Raw genomic sequence first — 20237 nt, 5'->3', positions numbered from 1 at the left:
AACAAACAACCCTCCAAACAGAACACTCAGCCAGCATGGGTGGCGATGTGGAATCTGCTTGGCTGGAGGCACTGGGAGACGGTGTGGCTCCTAGGAAACAGTCAGGGGCAGGACGAAGACCCCGCTGTCCTTCTCCTACACACGTGCTCAAAGGCATGGGCCAGCAGCGTCAAGAGCACAAACACCAACAGCCTTCACCCCAAGCTGAGAATGCCCATTGACGGACCAAGGGACCGATGACGTGTGGAATACTACTCAGCCATGAAAAGGGGTGGAGTTCTGAAGGGGCTACCAGCACAGTCGAACCTCCACCACAAAGGTCTGTGTGTGCCCAAGTGTAGGTGATATATTCATAGTAAACAAACCCCTGGGGACAGAAGGGTGACTCTTGATGGTCACAGGTTGGGGAGAAGGAAGGGAGAAGGTCAAGAAAGGGCAGCAGCACTCCACGTGGAGTTATGGGACCACATGCAGGGCCACTGCATTTTCGACTCTATGCTTCTTGCTTAAAAAAAAAAACAGCCAGAGGGGCTGGCACAATGGCTCAATTGGCTGATCCTCCGCCTGCAGGTGTTGGCATCCTGTATGGGCACTGGTTCGAGTCCCGTTTACAACCACTTTCTCGACTCCCTGCCTGTGGCCTGGGAAAGCAGCAGAGGATGGCCCAGTGCCTTGAGGCCCTTCACCCGCATGGGGGACCCAGAAGAAGCTCCTGGCTGCCAGCTTTACCATGGCTCAGCTCTGGCCATTGCAGTCATGTGGGGAGTGAACCAGTGCATGGAAAATGTTTCTCTCTTTCTCTACTTTTCTCTATAAATCTCCCTTTCTAATAAAAATAAACTATTAGAAAAAAATCAGGCAGAAAAGGCGACATGGGGGTGCCTGCCTCTGCAGCCCCCGTGACTGCTCCCTCACTCCCAGTTGAGCTGCAGCAGAGGTGGGGCTGGGGGCATGGATCCCAGCCTTATGAACTTGACTGATGCTCATGGACCTCGCATGAGGATGAACGATCAATTCAGGACCCAACAGGAAAGGGTCTTGGTCTGAAATGCTGCCACTTCCAGCTTGAAGTAGCATCACTTCCCGTGGAAAACGGGATTCCCTTTGTCCCTTCCAAAGGTGACTGCCACCCTCACTGGAGAATCCTCTCCCAGGCTGCGGCCACACTGCTGCCCTCCCAGGAAGGCGACCCCACTCTTTCAGCTCCCCCAGGAGGGTCAGACTCCACCCCTGCCATCCGCCAGACTGGGCGGGAACTCCTGACACTCCCCTACACTGCTCCGGAGTGGGAGTGATGGTGGGACTGCAGCAAGCTACCTAACCGGCAGAGCCTCATGGTCAACCCGCGTTGGCTGTTCTTACTCGTTTTTGTCATTTATTCTACCCATCCTAACAAGGCTGAAAATGAATGGAACTGATTTTTCAAACTTTCGAAGGTTCCGTGGGGTCTGGAAACTCCCACTTCTCAGGTCTTCCCCAGCTAGGGGCATAGGGCCATGCTTAGGGGCACCAGGGGAATTGAGGGAGCCTTGTTCCAGTTTGTACTGAGATGCAAGGAGGCGTGGAAGAGGCAGGAAGAGACAGGACAGACAGGGAACGCAGCTGAGGGGTAATAGCCACAGTAGAAAGTACTAATGTGGCCTTGGCAATGAACCCACCTATTTTAAACACAGCCCAACTGTTCACCATAGCCCTGTGGAACAGAAAGACTACAACGTGCAGAAGGGAAACCGGACACAGGTCAGAGGCTCTTGTGGATGGAGCCGGACAGAGCTGGGGGATTCGGTCTCCAGGGGCTCCCTGCTTGGCCACCACAGGGGCTATCATCAGCCCTGACCAAGGTAAAATGTGAGTGGTTACAGGAGGTGTGAATCCATGTCCAGGCATGCACAACCCCAAGGAGCATTATTGCATTGCCAGCATCCTGGCTGTGTGCATGCATTGTACCAGCTGTCCAGCAGATGGCAGTCACATGCCTGGAGGGTGAGGGTGCCTTTTCCCTGCAAAGACCTTGGCTTAGGGCCAGGAGCAAGCATCCCAATCAGGGAAGGGGAAGGTTTCTATTTCCTCCACAGACAGCATGCTCTTGGCTGGGAAGAAGGGGGTGATCCATGTGAGAGAGGTCCGGGGCCAGGAGCACCTGGATACATTGCAGGACCTTCGGATGGGGACTTGAAGGCTCCAGGGTTCAGCCTTGGATGGATGCTCCATCCCTGGGCCAGGAGTGTAGAAAGAGGGGCCTCCCTGCAGCCCAAAATGGAGGGCAAAAGGCAGCTCAAGAAATCTCATTGGGGTACCAGCTTAAGCCACCACCTGCAGGGCTGGCATCCCAGATGTGTTCTAGTTCCTGGCTGCTCCACTTCCCATTCAGCTCCTTGCTAATGCACCTGGGAAAGCAGCAGAAGGTGACCCATGTGCTTGGGCCCCTGCACCCCGTGGGAGACCCAAAAGAGGCTCCTGGCTCCTGGCTTTGTCCTGGTCCAGCCCAGGCCATTGTGATCATTTGGAGACTAGCAGATGGAAGATCTCTCTCCCTCTCCATCTGCTAACTCTACCTTTCAAAAACGTGAATACATCTTGAACAAAAGAATTCTAGATGGCAAGTTGTAGGGAAGTCCTGATACCCTTCTCGCCCACCCACCCCAGTGGGACCCTTGGCCGCTGTTCCTTTCCTGCCCCCACGTCTTTAACCACTTGGGCCCGGCCAAGGTCCTAGGGGAGCCCCTCTCTCAGGGGGTGCAGGCTGGGGGGGTCTGTCCTCTGGGGGATGGCTGGGTTTCTGCCAAGAGTTTTCCCCCAGCCCTTTGATTCCCAGCCAAGAATGCTTCTCTCCAAGTGAGAAAGCAAAGCAAAGCGAATCCCTCTCCTCCCTTTCCTCCCATTTATTTTAATGTGGTTTGCAGCACTGCTTGATGGTGAGCAGGGCTGTGGGCGGCAAACATGTGCTTGCAAGATGCCGGGATGGTGGGGATGCCACCAGCACCAGCAGGTGGGATGGGTAGGGAGCTCGGCGGCCCGGGTCTACGGTGACTCTGGGGACAAGGAGCGCGCATTCTCCCATTTTGGGTTCCTCTGAGCAGCTGTCGGGAGATGGGGGATCTAGCCTGAGACCACCTGGGTTATCTCACTTTTGGTTTCCCCACATAGGAGAGGAGGTATCTGGCTTCGGCATTAGAAGGCCATCCCAGCTCCGGGGGGCGGGGGTGCACCGTGGGAGTAGGGATGCTGGCGTGGCCCCAGCTCCCATAGTATCAGGGGTGCCTCAGATGTAAACAATGCACCCCAATATGCCACCTGACTCTGGGACTCAACTTCTCCCTGCTAGCGAGCTGGACAGGAAGTCACTGTCCAGTCCTATGGGGTGGGGCTCCTCTGACCATGAACGTGGCCCCTCCAGGCCATTTCTCCCAGGTCTGCCCCCTCTGGCCTCTTTCCCCATAGTGACAGATGGGTGGCTGATGACCCTCTCCCCATCTCCACCATTGCCTCCCCCTTCCTCCGGTCAAAGTGGACAGGAGTCCATCCTGTGCAGCAGACAGCCGCTGGGCACAGCGGGTGCTACGACACGGAGCCAAGCCATCTCCCCTTCTGCAAGCCCCAGTCACCCGAATGCAAGGTTCACAAGACGGCCACCCTCACCGGGCTGTGGAGAGGAATCAGCTGGATAAAGCACCCACTGGCGCAGTGCCGGATGCGTACTGGATGGAGGGCATGGCAGCAAAGTGCCAGGGCACCCCACTGGAGTGCCCTAGACCAGAAGTGACCCAGGAGGGTCCCTCCCAAAGGCTAAAGGTCGCTGGCACCTCTTGGAGGCACAACAAGCTAATCTGCCACCTGTAATGCCGGGATCCCATATGGACGCTGGTTCATGTCCTGGTTGCTCCTCTTCCCATCCAGCAACCTACGTGTGGTCTGGGAAAGCAGTGAGGATGGCACAAAGCCTTGGGACCCTGAACCCATGTGGGAGACCCAGAAGGAGCTCCTGGCTGCCAGCTTTACCCTGGCTCAGTCCTGTCCATTGCAGCCACCTAGGGAGTGACCCAGCAGAAGGAAGATCTCTTTATCTCTCTCTCTGTAACTCTGACTTCCACTAAATAAGTTTATCTTTTAAAAAAAAAGATTTTATCTTATTTTTATTGGAAAGGCTGATATAAAGAGAGGAGGAGAGACAGAGAGGAAGATCTTCCATCCAATGATTCACTCCCCAACGGCTGGAGCTGAGCCAATCCAAACACAGGAGCCAGGAGCGTCTTCCAGGTATCCCACACGGGTTCAGGGTCCCAAAGCTTTGGGCCGTCCTCGACTGCTCTCCCAGGCCACAGGCAGGGAGCTGGATGGGAAGCACGGCTGCCGGGGATTAGAACCGGCGCCCATATGGGATCTCAGCGCATTCAAGGTGAAGACTCTAACCACTACACTATCGCGCCGGGCCCAATAAGTTGATCTTTAAAAAAAAAAAAATGGAAACCAAAGATAAGTTTATTTTAGTACAGACATTTTGAAGTTCAGATATACAAGGGGTTTATGAAAAGTTCACTAGAAAATTCCTATTAAGAAGAAATGGTGGGTGGATTTCTAATGTTTTTGCAACAAAATCAACTTACCTTTGCATCCCATTTCCTGTGGACTTTGGCAAGGGCCCGCACATGTTTCCCATTATCCCCTGCCAGGGCACCCAGTGCCGAGTGTCACAGCCGTGCTGTCTGCCTGGCCTGGGGGTGAGAGTGAGGAGAGGTCTCCCACAGTGCTTTGCAAGTGCTAACCGAGGCTCTGATTTGCATAGGACCAAAGTGTCACACTGAGCCTTCCCCTGAAGCAGCAAGCTGTCAAACACCAGAGCAGAGCCGGAGAAAAAACATCCGGCATCAGGTTCAAGGCTGGAACCCGGGAGAGCCTGTGAGATCACTCACTCCGCTCAAGATGTGCGAGAACAGTGGGGGCTGGGTGGGGCTGGGGGTGCTAGCGTGCTTGAATGGGGTGCCAGCCTCTTTCTCAGGCCTGGGGCCTGGGCCTCTATGGGCGTGCTCTGTGGATCACCTGCTAGAGCCTCGCAGTGGCCATGACCTTGATTGATGGTTTCCTCGGGGGTGGGGGCCAAGAAATGAAAGGTCAGGTTACACTATCGGAGCTTTACTTCTCCTTACAGATTTATTGGAAAATCTGCCATTTGCTGGTTCCCCAAACAGCCGAAACACCTGGGCCATTTTCCAATGCCATCTTCCCAGGAGCATTAATAGAGAGCTATATGGGAAGTGGAGCAGCTAGGGCTTGAACCCCAGTGCCCAGATGTGGGATGCTGGCATCGCAGGAAGTGGCTTCACCTGCTGTGCCATGGTGCCGGCCCTCTCTGTTTAGACACAGACCTTGCTGTAGCTGGCCAGAGTGTCATCTCCACTCCTGCTGGACATGCACTCAGAGGGGACGGAAAGGATGATGGAAGAGCCCACATGGGAGACCCAGAAGAGGCTCCTGGCTTCAGATCGGCTCAGCTCCAACCATTGCGGCTGCTGGGGGAGTGAATCCATGGACGGAAGTTCTTCCTCTCTGTCTCCTCCTTTCTGTATAGCTGACTTTCCAATAAAAAATAAACCCTTAAAAAAAAGGATGATGCAAAGCATAGGGGAGTGTAAGTGGAAGCGAGAAAGAAGTCCCACCACTTCAGCCCATGCCCAGCTACAAGCCCTGAGAGATGCCAGCAGAGGAAGCGGTCAAGTTTGGAGTCTGGGTCATCACCTGCCATCCACACTGGCACGTGGTGAACGGCGGCTATGGCCTGACCGACTGTCAGATGCTCTGTCCAGGGCTACAGTCACCTGGAGCTTCCTGACCACGCCCCCATGTCCAGCTTCCACGATACAGAACACGTTTCTCAGCATCCCTTTCCCCATCTTTAGGGAGCATTGCCACACACCCCGCCCCCCACTTTATGGTCACTCCCTCCCTCTCCCGCCTGTGTAGGCACCAGCTGCCATCCTTTTGGCTCTGCCAGCTTCCCCAGCTTGGTGGACAGCTGGGGAGGCCATGTGACCTGGCTGAGCCAATCAAAATCTTCCCTGGGCCTTTTGGCTTCCTTGGCTTTGGGCAGGAAGCTGTGAGCTCTGTCACTCGTGGGTGTAGGGAGCAACTCCTGGGAAGGAACGTAGGTGACAGATGTCAGGAGGAAAGACCCAGAGACAAAGAGACAGAGACAGGTCCCGGTCCCCAGTCTTCCCTCTCTGGAGGCCAGGTCCCAGTCACGCCTCAGCCGTTGGCTTGTGAGAGGCTGAGGTTTTGATGAGGAACACGCACAGGACAGCAGGTGTGTCCCCTAGACAAGGCGACGGGGGTGGGGTGGGGTGTGGGCTAGCTGTCAACAGACTCTTCCCTGCTGGTGGGGGGGGGGCTGAGGTCACCACCCCCACCGTGACAATCATCCCATCAAGTGCTGAAGACGCTCATTAAAATTCCTCCCGGGCTGACACAGCTGTTTGGTCGATATGATGTCATCCTGTCCTCCCAGCAACCCCTAGGAGCAAAGTAATTATTTCCATCATCAGGCAGGGCTCGAACCCAGGCAGCCCTGCCTCCCCGTGGCCTGGATCCGCCTCCCACTCCACTTCGACCATAAAGGTGCTTCCCCCAGAGCCTGTGGCTGGGCCAGGGGCTCCAGAGCAACAGGACACAGTGAGTTTCCTCCTTCCTGTTGTTCCCAGCCTCATTTTCCCTACCTGCAAAGTGGGACAGTCACGGGGCCTCACCGCCTCCCAGGCTAATCATGAGCCGGCATGGATAGCTGTGGAACCAGCCCCCCCCCAGCCCACTCTAGGGATGCGGGCTGGATGTCAGAGACACAGAAGCTACCAACACGCCAAGGAGGGGAAAGCCCCGCCACACCTGAGGACAGATTGTGCCAGCGTCCAACCAGAGAGGTGACCATGACTTTCTGCCCAGTGCGACTCTGGGATGAGTGGAAGGAAACTGGGGCCCAGGGGCTCCTGGTCTGTGCCCCCCCACATCCAATCTGTTACTCTGATCCTGGCAAGTTCCACACCCTTGGGTGTGCTTAGTGTGCTAAGAACCGAGCCCTCTAGGTCAAGGCTACAGACACTCGGCCCCCTGCTCCAGGGACACCCACCCAGCACCCTGGGTTCAGGGGAGGGGGTCAGCGGGGCTGGGGAGGGCTCCTCATCCTTCGACTCCCCAGGTGAGCTTCCCTAGGAGGGAGCTGACTCCTGCCCACCCCCGAATCTGGAAAGCATTGAGGCCCGATGGCTCCATTTCAAGCGCAATTATTATAAACCCCTCCAGGGAACACGCACTCCGAAATGAAATCTTGCTGTCAAAACTTTCATGAATGCGCCGTTCAGGGCGGGGATCGGCTTACACGCCTGCCCGCCCGCCCGCCTGTGCCCCAGAGCGATCGCTGGAGACCACATTCTCAGTGAGGGGGAGTTGGGGAGGAGGGGATTTGTGGCAGGAAGCCAGGGGGGAGCCTCTGTCTGCTGCCTGTGTCTCCAGAAGACAATGGCCTTGGGCTGGAAAAACCACCCCTATGGATCTCCCCGCAGCTGGCAAGGCAAACGCAGGACTGCTGGCTGCGTTGGAAGAATCCTTGACCTCACCCCCACCCCACTGCCAAGGAAGGCCAAGACCTTGAGATAACACTTGGGCATAGCAGGTGTACACAGGCACCCACAGATGGAATGTCACAGGCAGATAGGTCAGGTGAGGAGTGGGACTTAGAGGTGTCTGTCGGGTGCTTGTGTAAGGTTCAGTTAGGGCCAAGAATCCAGGATCACTGCTCTGTGTGTCTGCCAGCCCACGCCAGTGCTGTGTCACACCCTAGACTCCCATGCACAGCCCTGGCTCTTCTCTTTCAGTCACTCATGTGTGACTTCAGCAGGCACCAGGGCAGACTACAGCCCTGGGTCTGAGCTGTGGTGTTCACTGAAATTGTCTGAAGGTCACAGGCTTGCGTGGATCCTGTATCCACCTGCACTGTACCAGATGGGGATGGAGCGGCTCCTGGTAGAGCTGCGCGTCGTGGAGCCGAAGCTAAGTGGTTTACCTGACCCCATCCAAGGAATCAAGAGAGCTAGGGATGACCACCACCATCCTCCCCCAACCCAAACAGGCAGCGAACACGCAGGCAGGACCAGAGAGCCAGCTCCACCCTACCTCCGTGACTTTGAAAGGACCCATCTGCGTTTGGTTCCACTTCCTTCTGCCTTTGCAGCCAATCTCTCCTGCTCAGCTCATTCAATCTGTCTGTTTACTGGAGAAAGGGTACCAACAGTCCCCATGCTCCTTGGGGACCAATCCCAGGGTCTCCAGCACTTCGCCCAGGGGCAAGTCAAGAGTGTGTCTGAGCACTTCTGGCCGACACACACCGCTGGAGGTTGACAGGTTCAATATGGAGCCCCTGGCTGGCTGTGCTTGGGCCAAGGTCTTCAACCCTTCTTGGTCTCAGTGGCACTGTCTGCATCAGGATACCTGTCTCCCAGGTTGCACGCCTTCCAAGGAGCTCGGCTGGGTGCCTGGCACATGAGGGATGCAGTGCACTGTCAGGCCACAAGCATGGGACTCAGACACTGCAAGCGCAGTGTGGTCTCTGCTTCTCCGGCCTACAGCTGTGTGGCAGAGACTCTGCCCTGCTTCCCCATGACTATGGACTCCGTCTGCTGACAGATGAAGGCCAACTCCCCATTGACACACCTGCGGAGGCAGCAGAAAATGGCTCTAAGGACTGGGCCCCTGTCACCCACCTGGGCAACTGGAAGGGAGTTCCTGGCTCCCGGCTAACATCGACTGTTGGAGCCACTTGGGGAGTGAACCAGAGGCCAAAAGATCTGTCTCCCCAGCTCCGTCACACTCCCTCCCAAATAAATAAATCTTTAGAAAAAAAATAGGGCCAGGCGCGGTGGCCTAGTAGCTAAAGTCCTCACTGTGAACACGCCAGGATCCTATATGGGCCCTGGTCCTAATCCCAGCAGCTCCATTTCCCATCCTGCTCCCTGCTTGTGGCCTGGGAAAGCAGTCGAGGGCAGCCCAAGACCTTGGGACCCTGCACCTGTGTGGGAGACCTGGAGGAAGTTCCTGGCTACTGGTTTTGGATCGGCACAGCACTGGCTGCTGTGGTCACCTGGGGAGTGAATCATCAGACGGAAGATCTTCCTCTCTGTCTCTCCTCCTCTCTGTATAGCTGACTTTGCGATAAAAGTAAATAAATCTTCAAAAAATATTTAAGTTATAAAACAAAAAAGAAGAAAAAAGTAACTGATTCAAAGAAATCAAATAAATCTTTAGAAAAATAAAAATGGATTTATATATTTGAAAGGTAGAAAAACAGACACAGGGATGGACGGGCAGAGCTGTGTTAGCTGCTGGTTCAGCAGTTACCAGGAGTGGACCAGGCTGAGGCCTGGAGCCCAGAACTCCACTCCAGGTCTCCCCTGTGGGTGAGGACCCAAACAGGAGCTGTCACTTGCTGCCTCCTGGGGTGACCATTAGCAGGAAGCTGGAATCAGACGTGAGGGTGGAACTCCTGGCCTAGGAGGCTCACAGGCTACAGAATAAATCACCCAATGTCAAATTTCCTAAGTTGTATACATTACCCTTGGCTTTGGACAGCACATGGCCCAGTGACCAGGACTACATGGTCCCAGGACAGTGGTGGTCCCCAAGATTGGTCAGGCTGGGGTACAGGTGCCAGGTCTGGTGCCAGGGTCCCGTGTATCTCCCCAGCCCTCAGGGCCTGATGGGAACAAGAGCTCCCAAGGCACCTGTCCGTCCCTAGGGCTCATGAGTTCTGGCTGCAGGCCTGGAATGTGACATCATGGCAGTCACAGCTGGCTCACCGTGACTGGGCACGGGAACTGCCTGGGCCAGGGCCGTGCTGGCCGGGGCATCATCAGACAACACTCCACCCTGGGGGACCAAAATCCACCAACCTTTCTGAAACTTTCCCAGCTCTACCATCTTGGAAGGGCCTTTCTCAGGCTCAGCTGGCACTAAGCAGAGCACTCCAGCCTTAGCCCAGCCCTGGTTGCCAATGGAGGCGGTCTGGGCTTTTACGACCTTGCTGGACAGTCTCCCTGACCCCCATCCCAACCTGCAGATGTGTCTTTCCCCATTGCCCTGTGTCGTGGCCCCTTCGCCAGGGCCTCACCAGCTGCTGTCCAGTCTGCCCAGCCCCGGCCACCCAGCCTGTCCCTGGGCTTTAGAACATCTGTATCCTGTTCCCCGCCAGTACCCACTCAGCTTCTGTGGTCCCCAGGGCCCTCCAGCCTCGCCCCACCACACCCTCACCTGCCTGGAATCCTCTCCACTGAACTCCCTTCCTCCTACAACTCCAGGTCCCTGCCGGGGACAGGAGTGGGGTGGGGGATGGGGGGAGGCGGGGGGGGGAGGAGGAGGAAGGTTGCCAAGGATGGCAGGGGTGGGGGTGTTGTAGTATCTGTCTGCTGACCGTGGGGTGGACACATGGGGCCGGCGGTTTCTTGGAAATCCGCCCACAGGCTACAGAATTAATCTTCCGGAGTCGGATTCCCTAAATCGCATAAATTCCTCCCCCACACTGGAACTGCTCCGCTCTGATGTGTGAGGCGGGAGGAAGCAGCGGTCTGCAGAAGAATAAAAAACATCCTGGAAGCCATTACAGTCCTGAGTGGAAGACAAAGGCTGCGGGAAGGGACGTTAGGGGACGGACGTGCCTAATAGCCGCCGTGCTGGCATCTCCCATCCACCGGCCATGGATTAACAACAGATGGACCACGCCGAGGTCAATTTGCATGCTAATCTGAAACAACTGCGTGGCCTGCGCTGCCAGGAATTCCATAAACACAGTGGCGGGAGCAGGGTTGGCTGGGTAAGGGGGTGTCTGCAGTCGCCCCCTGCTGCAGAGCTGCCAGGGGTGGGGGGCACCCCCAGCTCGGGGACCAGAGCCTCAGCTGCCACATTCTACCTCTTCTCTGTTAAGCCTGGCTGTGAACCCGTGGGGATGGGACACAGAGAACATGGGATGGAGAATTCAGCTCTGTTGAGCTGTGACAACCATGACCGCACCTCCAGGTCCAGCCACGCCCAGAGAGCACAGAGTCCTAGGACCAGTCAGAGATGAACAGCGGAGGTTGAGTAGGGTGGAGGCCCCGGCACCCATGACGAGGACAGAGAGGGAAGGAGTCAGAGGAGCTTGGTCTCCTTGGCCTCAGGAATGGTGATGGCATATGGAACCCCGCACGCAGCACCCACGTGGCACTTTGGATTGCGTCTCCAAGCACGCACGTCTGGTCTGACATGAGCTCCCACAGGTCACTGCCCCTCAACACCAGGACGGCCACTGAGGCTTCCTCCTCAGCCATGTGGCTCTTCCCTTGGTGAGGCGGTGGAAGGCAGGAGGAAACTGCTGTTTCCACTGCCAACCAACTGGGCATCTCGCACACAAGTTCCTTAACGTCTCAGAGCTGCGGTTTCTGCATCCACAGGTCTGCCTGGCAGCATGAAGAGCAAACGTTGCACTGTGTGGATGCTCAGAGCTGCGGATTGCAGTGAATTGACTCCTATTCTGCCCACGGTAGACAGATACAATCACAGATAGTTCTTAAAAAAAAATAAACAAAAACAAAAAAAATCGAGTTAGGGAGTTATGATGTAGTAGGCAAAGCTGCTGCCTGCAGTGCCAGCATCCCATATGGGCACCAGTTCTAGTCCTGGTTGCTCCATTTCAGAGCCAACTCCCTGCTAATGTGCCTGAGAAAGCAGCAGAAGATGGAACCAAATGCTTGGGCCTTGCACCCACATGAAAGACCCTGAAGAAGCAGTTCCTGGCTCCTAAATCTCCTTCCAATCCCTCTGCCTCACTTGGCTTCCAGGTGGCAGATGGTGGGGGTACCCCATCCAGGGAACAGATGTCTGACCTGCCCATGGGATCACCAAGGACTTCTAATACAGTTAACATACACACACTAACACACATGCCCACATATGATCATCCTAGATACAACGTCCATCCCCATCCTCTGACACAGCACACAACACCCCACAGTCCAGCACACTGGCAGGAGTCCAGAATAAAGGCACGGAGCTAAGCAATGTTTGCATCACACTAAGCTGTTCATGCCATGTCTCTGTGACTTTTTCAAGTTCCCTACAGATGGTTCTTGATTGACAATGGGGTGATAATCAGGAAAAAAAACCCACCCTAAGTTGGAAATGCATTGAGTCCACCCAGCTGATGGTTCCTGCAGGGATCACACGCCAACTGGTTGCCCACAAGTCGTCCACGAATCATCCTTTTCGCTGAAGACACAGGGACCCAGAGCAGAATGAGAGCAGGCCATGATCAGCCTCACCTCCCCCAGACTCTTAACTATCAGAGCAGCCCCCCACTTTTCCAATCACACTTCCCCGGGCCTATCCACTTCTTCACGGAACCTTGAACACACAAGGTTGCCAGTTTCTTTGGATTTTCATTTCTGAAGGTTCCCAGAGCACAAAAACAAACTTGTATTAAAGAAACCCACAGAAGCTGGAGAATGAGTGTTGGTTCGAGTCCCGTCCGCTTAGCCCCAGATCCAGCTCGCCACTAAAGTGCCAGGGAAGGGAGCGGGTGATGCCCCAAGGGAGTTGGGGCCCCCAGCCACTCATGCAAAGGCTTCCAGCTTTGGCCTTGCTCAGGCCCCAGCTATTGCGGTCATTTGGAAAGTGAGCTCTCTGCAACTTTGTCTTTCTGATAAATCATATACCCCAGTTTGAAGTCCCAGTGTTAATTCCAGGCCTTGTAATCATCCACTCACTCTTCACTCATTCACTGGTTCATCCTGTTTGCTGCATGTGGTGTGACAGGAAACAGACCCCAGCCTCTGGTCAAGCACGGGTCACACAGCATCAGACTGACCGCTAGTTCCAGATTTTCCAGCTAGGGAGTCGGTGCAGTATGAGGACTCCAAGCCCAGTTTTTCTTGTTCCTCTGGACATGGTCTGCAGAGACAGAAAACAAGAGAGAAAGAGCCAGCCCTCGGGGATCACCAAGACTCTCTGGGGGGACAAACAGGGAGGCAATCAAGAGAGAAGGACAAGGAAGAAGACCCTTCACGGGGTCACAGGGCTGGAAAGCGCTGAATGAGAAGATTCAGTAATAAATAACCACTCAAAGGCAGAGCGAGGCTCAGGGATTCTGGAATATTCCAGCCCCGCATTGGGGACAGCGGAGATGCAGTGCTTGGCCATAAGGAATCTTTTTATTTTTTTTTTAAGATTTATTTATTTTTATTACAAAGTCAGATATACAGAGAGGAGAGACAGAGAGGAAGATCTTCCGTCCGATGATTCACTCCCCAAGTGACCGCAACAGCCGGTGCTGCGCCGATCCGAAGCCGAGAACCTGGAACAGGGTCCCAAATCTTTGGCCCATCCTTGACTGCCTTCCCAGGCCACAAGCAGGGAGCTGGATGGGAAGTGGAGCTGCCGGGACTAGAACCGGCGTCCATATGGGATCCTGGTGCATTCAAGGCAAGGACTTTAGCCGCTAGGCCACGTTGCTGGGCCTGGCCATAAGGAATCTTAATGAGGAGATTCTTGTGGCAACTGCGGATTTGGAAACAAACACATCCCACCCCTGCAGAGCTGGGGCACCCCCGGGGGCTTCCACCACACTTCAGCTGGAAGGACTGAGGTCCTGAGCACAGATTCCAGTACTGAGGGTTCCGGAGAGCAAGCAGGTCCTTTTGTCACTGTGATCAGATGGCGGGCTGTGGCCAGCACTGGCCCTGCCCCAGCTGTAGCAGACTGCCCACTCTGCCACACAATCTCCATGCCCTCGGGACTACAGGCACACACGTGTCCTGCAGTACAGTGGCCCTACAGACTTTCTGGGTCTTTGGCGTTTCACTCAGCAATTCACCACAGCCTTCTGAGCTACGCCTGAGTTCATGGTTAACTGGTGGCCCCGGGAGGGGAGTCCCTGGGGAACTGTGGGGTGGGGCTGATGGACCCCAGAGCCCACCACGTGACCACAAGGCCGAACTGGTGGCCCCAGCCTGGTAGGACAGGAGAACTGAGCACTGGGTTCATCACTGGTGAAGGGCCACCTGGTTCACTGGGCCTTATAGGATGACACCCCATATGAAAGTCCTGCATGATGGCTCGCTGGTTGGTGAACACACGGATGTGCTGGGCAGTGGCATGTCCAGGGGCTGGCATGGAGGCCCTGCCCACACACCCGCTCCATCACACCCCTGGCTGATGACACACCCGTTCCCCTCGGCTGGCCCTTAAGCAGTGTCCTTAACCATAAAGCAAGCACCTGGAGTTGTCCCGGGGAACTGTCAGAGGGGGAAACTGCTGCATGGTCGGTGGCTGCAGCCATGGTCTGAGCAAATCCCCTCTGGTTCACATGAAGGGAGCTAAACCCTCAAATTCACAGGACGGATGATCACGTCTGGAAGGGCCTTTGGGAAGGAATAAGGATGGGGTGATGAGGGTGGGGACCCCAAGATGACATTACTAGCTCCATTAGAAGAGGGTGTGAGACCCTAGGTAACAGCTGGCTCAGTCACCGTAGGATGGCCTCCAGCCACAACGGGCCATACCCTGCCTCTGCCTCACGCCATGCCCCCTGACATCAATGCCACATCCCTTGTTGCCAATGTTGTGCCCCTCCAAATGGTGCCACACCCCTTGCCTCCAGTGCTACATCCTTGGCATCAGCGCCACGCCCCCTGACATCTGTGCCATGCCCTACCATGCCAACACCACACCCTGAGACATGAAGCATACGAACTTCTATTATTTACAAATGACCTGGTCTCGGGCATTTCGTTCTAGCAACAGCAAACAGGCTAAGACAGCTGGCAGATGAGCAGGTAGTCTGGGCAACCCTCTCCCACTTGTGGCGGGCATCTGAAGGAGGGGCAGCTTTGTGGAACTGAGCCCTGAACAGAAACTCACACACGCATGTTCCCACACATGCATGTCCACACAGACACACACACGCCAAGCACGCCTGCTGGGATGGTGGTGAGCTGGCCGTGTTGGCCTCTATGAGCTCCTCGGACACTGCCCAGTGGACAGCCACTCGCCCAGGTCCCCTTTGCAGGTAGCCACTTTCCACCACCAGCCAACCAAGCTGTCTCCTGCTCTAAACCACCCAGCCCTGGCGGGAAGAGTCCTCCCTTCCCAGCCAGAGGCTGCCCACATACACTGAGTCCCACCCCAAGCAGTTTGTTCTGTTCTGCCTTGTATGCAGAAGGGGAACCCCAGTAAAGGCTGCAGCCCCCTTGGCTTCTGCTCCTGCTTCCCTATGCTACCACAGGCTCTCTGTCACAGGAAATAACAAGTGTCCACCACCGATCAAATGTCGCATGCGCTCAGCTCTGCGTGCAGTCACAAAGTCACCTCTGTGCATCCAAACCCCACAGGTGCATGGGAGGCTCTGAGCCAGAGTCTGGCCTCACCCAAAGGCGAGCGAAGATCCAGGAAGTGGGGAAACTGAGTGGGAAGGAAAGACAACCCCGGTGCTGGGGAGGGATGGGCAGGAAGTACAAAACTGTGTTGAGACTGCTACAAGGTGAAAGTTGCCTTTAAGAGCATACAGACAAGATCTGTAGCAAAGTGGGCAAGCCAGGAGGTAGGCTCAGAGCTGGAACCACAGGGGCTCTGCGCCTACGCTGAACAGCACCCTCACCCTGTCCCACCCTCCTGTGGGACCCAGAGCATCTCAAAGCACCCTTGAGTGCAGCCTCAAGTCCACAGCACTGGGGTTTTCCTGGCCCCTCCAGGCCCTTCTGTCAGCTCCTTTGCCATCAGTCAGATCCCAGGAACCCCTTCAGCACTTAGGGGTCATTTCCTCAAAGGCGAGGAGGGCAGGTCTCAGAAACCTCGTTGAGAATTGGGTCCCTAGAATGCTGAGCTGGGCACCCTGGCCAGGGAGGCTGTGGCTTTGCTCCTGGGACAGCCCCTCCTGGCTCTGAAGTCCCCGCCATTTCAAACCCAGAGCCTGGGGTGGGGGGCAGTGGGCGGCAGCAGTCCCAGCCTGGACTCCAATCAGTCAGCTATGTACTGCAGCTGCTCTGCCCCAGGTCTACCCTGCCCACATGGGGCCCCCCACCACCAACCCTACTCCTGCCGTCTCCCCAGGGACTCATTTCCTGTTCTGGCCAGATTCCCGTCCAGCTGGAAGAAAGAAGAAGAGGGGGAATAAAAAAAGAAGGAGGAGGTGTAATCCCCTGCTTGAGTTCAACCTAGCATCTGTATCGTGGGATCTTCCCAATATGCAAGGCCAAGGTCAGCTGAAGCACAGACGCATGCCAGGAACCCAGCTGCCCTGTCCCTGACCCTGCCACGACCTTGGGTGGGATTTCCCACAAGATCACAGGTCCCAGGCAGCTGAGAGCAAAGAGAACCCTGGTTCAGGGACCTGTACTGGTGGAACATGACCCTAAGGACCCACCTGTGACGCGAAGGAACGCCTGTTTTCTACAGCCGGTCCCTGCACTCAGCCTTAGCCCAAACCACTAAGCACCAGGTGCACAGCCCGATGGCGTCCGCAGAGAACCCTCACTAAGGGACCTTCGAGAGGGAACAAGACGATGACGCTCCACTACCTTCCAGAACTTCACTGTCAGTCAAAAGAAGCCCAATTGGGCTAATTCTGGGGACTCAGAAGCCTCGATATGGCCAGTGTATGTCCTTTGATCAGACAGTTCTGCATAGGAGTTTATCCTATGAAATGATGTAGCAGATAAAGCCACTGCCTGTGGCACTGGCATCCCATATAGGCACCGGTTCATGGCTCAGCTGTTCCACTTCTGATCCTGCTAACCTGGGAAGGCAACAGATAGTGGTCCAAGTAGTAGGGGTCCTGCCACCCCCATGAGGGACCACAATGAGGTTCCTGGCTCCTGGCTTCAGCCTGGCTCAGTTCTGGCTATAGCAGCCACTTAGGAGGTGAACTGGTGGACAACAGGTATCTCCCTGCCCCCCCATTCTGCATTTCAAATCAATAAACAAGTACATCTTTTTAAGAAGATAGCTAGATAATTTTTTTCTTTTTCAAAAGACATCCTATTTGATACAAAAAAGAATATGACACTGAATTGCGAAGTTCACAACCTATTTAGATTTAAGATCTATGGCAACTGGGCCCGGCGGCGTGGTCTAGCGGCTAAAGTCCTCGCCTTGAATGCACCAGGATCCCATATGGGTGCCGGTTCTAATCCCGGCAGCTCCACTTCCCATCCAGCTCCCTGCTTGTGGCCTGGGAAAGCAGTTGAGGACGGCCCAATGCATTGGGACCCTGCACCCGCGTGGGAGACCCGGAAGAGGTTCCAGGTTCCCGGCTTCGGATTGGCGCGCACCGGCCCGTTGCGGCTCACTTGGGGAGTGAATCATCGGACGGATGATCTTCCTCTCTGTCTCTCCTCCTCTGTGTATATCTGGCTGTAATAAAATGAATAAATCTTTAAAAAAAAAAGATCTATGGCAACAGACACGGGACAGAGTGGAGGCGGGGATAAATGGAGTCGTATTATTGAAAGTTTCTTCCATCTGACAATGGAATCGTTCCATATATGGGCTAAGTTTATGATAAGCTAAGAACGCATGCTGTAATTCCTAGAACAACTCATAAATAATACAGCGAAGAAGAGGGGGGAAAAAGCTAATGAGGAAAAATGCACATTTCTGCTTCCAGTCAAGCTATACTCACTCACTCCTAAATGTGTCCTCCTGCCATCCACAGCCAGAAACTAGGACAAAAGGCAGCAAACGAACGTTCGCAGATGTTGGCTGTGAGGTGATGGAGAACAGGGCCGTCTGAGTCCTACAGCCACCTGCCTCACCAGCGCACGGGAACTTGCAGAGAAGGCGGTTAGGACTGTGGGAGGTGGAGGCCAACCTGGGTCGGGGGAAGCCAAGCCAGGGAGAAAGCAGAGCTCCCACACCCGACTTGAGTTACCCCAGGGGGGAGGATAACGTTCTGGGCGTTTCCACTTCTACTCCGAGAGTTTGTCATCAGGAAAAAAAAGAGTCCTAAACACGTTGCCATAGATACTGCTGATTCTCAGCTTTCCCGGTGGCTCCATTCCAGAAAGTCATCCTGAATATCTGCTAATCAGCGGGTTCTGGACCGCTGGTCTGAAGGAAGTGCAGGGTATATTCCTGCGAGCCCCGCAGCCAATCCTAAGCTTTGTATAGTACACAGTTTGGTGTAACCAGACCTTACATGGTATGGATGCCCGACCTGCTCCTGCTGAACCACAGCACCCTAACTCAGGCCTGGAGCTCTGTGAGGAAGGGTTGAGGGTTACAAGTTTTAGCAAGTAGGCGGATACACAAATACTACTTGTGTTACACAACAAAAGATAGGATGCATTTGAACACACACGGCTGTTCAGAAGTTCACCGAAAATGGAATTCAAAGTTATTTTTGGTGCAAAATATTTTGAAACCCGTAATGAGTTGCCTCGTGAGGCATGTTCTCCATGGGCAGTTTGAAGACTTCTTTTTTTTATTGGAAAGACAGATCAGATTTACAGAGAGAAGGAGAGATAGAAAGATCTTCTGTCTGCTGGTTCACTCCCCAAGTGGTCACAATAGCCAGAGCTAAGCCAATCCAAAGCCAGGAGCCAGTAGCTTCTTCCGGGTCTCCCATGTGGATACAGGTTCCCAAGGCTTTAGGCCGTCCTCTGCTGTTTTCCCAGGCCACATCCAGCAGGGAGCTGGAACAAAATTGGAGCAGCCAGGACATGAACCTGCACCCATATGGGATCCTGGCATGCAAGGTGAGGATTTAGCCATTGCTCCAGGCCCACCTTGGACAGTTTGAAGACCCACTGCTGGACAAGAAGGGACATGTACCCTCCGGGCTTAGTCTTCTAACTCCAGGGCCACCCAGGGAGGGAATCTCACAAAACCCAGTCAACCAGGTGTGGTATGGCCAGTGAAACTGGTGTCGCAGGCTATATAGTGCCAGTTCAAGTCCTGGCTGCTCCAATTCCTGATCCAGCTCCCTGCCAATGCACCTGGAAAAGCAGCAGAAGGTGGCTCAAGTGCTGGGCTCCCTTGCACCTTCATGGGAGACCCAGAGGAAACCCCTGACTTTGGCCTAATCCAGCCCCTGCTGTGACAACCACTTGGGGAGTGAACCACTGAATAGAAAAGTCCCCCTGCCCTGTAACTCTGCCTTTCAAAGGAATAAAATAAATCTTTAAAATAAAAATAAAAATAAAAATAAAGGCAGTAAACAGCTCCTCACTGACCTAAAGGGGTTCCTGAGAGGCAGAAGTGAGACCCGTACAGGAATAATGGGACAGAACCCTACGTGGTAGGAAGAGGCCGGAAGTCAGGGCCTAGCTTAGATCTAACCTTTGGGGAAATTCCTCATTCAGCCGCCCTCCCCAGTTGCCGAACTCCCACTGTTCTGCAGCAAGAGCCTCCTGCTCACAGTGGGGAAGGGGCCACTCAAACCCAAGGCCGACTTCATGCCCCCCACACCGAATTGCGACACTCACCCCATGCCAGGTTGACAAACTTGCAAACTTCCTCCCCAGCCAGAGGGGCCTGGCACCAACCCCAAGGGGCTGCGCGTGCCCTTGAGCCATGCTGGCATGGCTTCCCACTCAGCCCAGGAACTCTGCCTTGTCCTGATGAGCGGATGGGCAACCAAGATGGAGGGAGCTTTATCAGAATGTCTTTCTTCAGATGAGATGCCAAGGAGTAGCCCTGCTCTGCTCGGCAGGGTGGGCCCAGAGACCATTGGCACCTGCACCTGCCCTGGAGGTCAGGCTCTCCTGGGCAGCTGGGACTGCCCTTCACGGGTTCTTGTTGCACCTGCTGTGTGTGAGCGGCTGCGCTGTACTCATTCAGTTTGCGAAGAGTATCCAAAAGAGGCAGCCAGAGCAACAGGTGCTAGGGTAAACTTGTACTGTCATGGCAGGACACTAAGAAAACCCACAATGTGCCCAATGAGCTTGGGAGGCAGCCTGCACAGGTGGGTGGGTGATGTTCACTTGTACCATCCAGCTCTACCACTGCCTGCCCTGGCTGTGGGAGCACTGGAGCCAAGAGGTAGAAGAAACTGGCTAGAAAGCAAACGAGGACCCCAGGCAAGACAGCCAGCCCCATCCCAAGCGGCCAGTCTCTTCCCAAGCAGCCAGCCCAGAGTCCTGGATCAGACAGGAAGTGGTGCAGCCACAAAGCATATGTGGGGATGAGGCAGTTGCCCCCAGGACTAGGGGCCCTGGAACCAGAGGCATCCAGAG

At 55.0% G+C, this 20237-nt stretch overlaps 1 protein-coding gene across 2 annotated transcripts in view; it reads right to left on the bottom strand.

Moving 5' to 3' along the window:
• Positions 1-20237, bottom strand: part of COL26A1 (collagen type XXVI alpha 1 chain) — a 65205-nt gene that overhangs the window by 15790 nt on the left and 29178 nt on the right. The gene's annotated exons all lie outside the window — the stretch shown is intronic.

Source organism: Ochotona princeps, chromosome 24 (assembly GCF_030435755.1).
Source record: "Ochotona princeps isolate mOchPri1 chromosome 24, mOchPri1.hap1, whole genome shotgun sequence".
NCBI classification, from domain to species: domain Eukaryota; kingdom Metazoa; phylum Chordata; class Mammalia; order Lagomorpha; family Ochotonidae; genus Ochotona; species Ochotona princeps.
The sequence above is the reverse complement of the archived record's forward strand: the minus strand, read 5'-3'. Positions and strand labels throughout refer to the sequence as shown.